This window comes from Halyomorpha halys, unplaced genomic scaffold (assembly GCF_000696795.3).
Source record: "Halyomorpha halys isolate HHAL.00 unplaced genomic scaffold, Hhal_1.1 Scaffold21.1, whole genome shotgun sequence".
NCBI lineage: Eukaryota > Metazoa > Arthropoda > Insecta > Hemiptera > Pentatomidae > Halyomorpha > Halyomorpha halys.
Genome location: NW_027112014.1, coordinates 142,265 through 144,230, shown reverse-complemented (window position 1 = coordinate 144,230; position 1,966 = coordinate 142,265). Strand labels below are relative to the sequence as shown.

The 1,966-nt window shown below is 29.1% G+C and overlaps 1 protein-coding gene and 1 long non-coding RNA gene across 6 annotated transcripts in view; one reads left to right on the top strand and one right to left on the bottom strand.

Annotated features, from left to right (window-relative positions):
* The window catches only part of LOC106681891 (leupaxin), a 208,802-nt gene that overhangs the window by 154,183 nt on the left and 52,653 nt on the right, over window positions 1-1,966 (top strand). The window lies entirely within an intron of this gene.
* The window catches only part of LOC136796369 (uncharacterized), a 35,576-nt gene that overhangs the window by 1,811 nt on the left and 31,799 nt on the right, over window positions 1-1,966 (bottom strand). The gene's annotated exons all lie outside the window — the stretch shown is intronic.

The window sequence follows — 1,966 nt, the reverse complement described above, 5'->3', positions numbered from 1 at the left end:
GTCATATCTACATTGCTTTACACCATTCTCACTTTTTTATCATTACTTATCGGTGCATTCTTCCCCTCTCTTTAGCACAGCCATTACTCTATATTTCTTGTCTATAGAAGCAATAATGGCTGTGCTAAGGAGTGGTGAAGATGCACAAATTGTGACATGATTTCTTAGAAGAAATTATGGGGTTTAAGGTGCATGAATATGGGGGAGTGGTCCCGAAACGTTGTACCATGTGGTGATAATTTTAATAAAGAAATTTCATTAAATTGGAAGTCATTTAACCTCAAAAGAAATTTTTTTTAAGAATTGACTCACCAAACTTACTACAGAGATAATCCAGATTTAACTATTTAATGTCAGACGTTTGGGCTGTTCAAAGCGATAGGTTAAACAGCAACAGATGTTTAACCTATCGCCATGAACAGCCCCGATGAAGCCCTGCTAAGTGGGGCGAAACGTCGGGCATTAAATAGTTAAAAACTATTTGTTCTTTTTTGACCGCAATCCTGACCATCTTCTTATATTTAACTGTTAGTTCCAACTAAACTAAAAACTAAGGAAGATATTTTCCATGGCTGAAAGTGCTGTATTTCACCTAATGTTCACCTTTGTCAAGTACCATGGGCTTATAATTAAACATTTAAACGTTTACTACATTAAACATTTTTCTTCTGTTAAAATAATTCTATTATTGCTTTTAAAAACTTTATCAGTCTCATATTATGCTGTTAACGAAGAGATTGTTTTTGTTAAACAACTTTGGCTTTATGGTTTAGATCTCTTTCTGAAATGTTAAATTTGAATAGTTAAAGCAATTTTATAATTAGTATCATATTTTATTGTTTGTCGCAGATAAATATGAAAATCTTTTTGATTTTATCTAGGTTTTATAACCAAGCACTAACTTACATTTTTGTGTGGGTTTTTTTATTAAAGTTTCTTTTCTCATTTTCTGCTAGTTGGGAAATTGAGATGACATTCAATTATGAAATACTGCTTGATCACTTTAGAAAATACTATAAGAATTTTGCAACTAGTTATGAGTGTGTTGATAATAATGATCCTGATATAGTTTATTTGAAGGATTTAAGAATAATTTATTTTTTTACCCTGGACTATACCGATTAATTATAAATTCTGTTTTAACTTTAATTGCATGAAATACGTACACTCATTTTCGTGATATGACTTTTATAACATCTTGCTGGCACTAAATTCAAGAATTAAAAATAATTTTGTTGCAGAATAATGCCATCAAATTTTAAAATTTGGTAAAAAGCCAAAGTAAATAGTGCTTGAGAAGTGATTTGAGCAGAGCTCAAGTAAATAAAAAGTCTAAAAATAAATTTTAAAAACACAATTTAAAAACTATTAAGAACAGTTTGGCTATAACAGGATTCATTTTGGTGTTTCTAAAACCTTTAAATATGTTTCTTGAAATCTTTAATGAGCCACTGTATCGTTGCGAATGTAGGACATCAGCAAATAAAAATTATCTTCCAAAATGTTTTAATGTTTATAATTTTTAATACATTTAAATTCATTTAATATTATCAACAATGTCTTATCTGTATAGAGTAACAATTGAATGCATGCTTAGCAAAGACAGAATATGATAATATACAGAATTTTTAAAAATCTATAAAATATTTTTTTTCTCGGCTTTGGCAAGAACCCTCGAGCCTGTGCTTAATATTTTTTGACCTAGTGTAACCCAAAAAAAAAATTCATTGAAATTGGTGATCCCACTTGCATAGCCCCCTTGTGAATTATGAATTTTTTTAATTAGTTTCTTTAGGAAACTGAAGGCAAGTTTTTTTATTATTTTAAACAAATTGTACTTATTATCAATATTATAAAAAACATTGAAACTTTTAATACCGAATCCATAAATTAACTCTATGGCGATGGTGCATACCCTCCTCACAAGAAATTTTATTTCCAATCTTACGAAACTATTATATATATA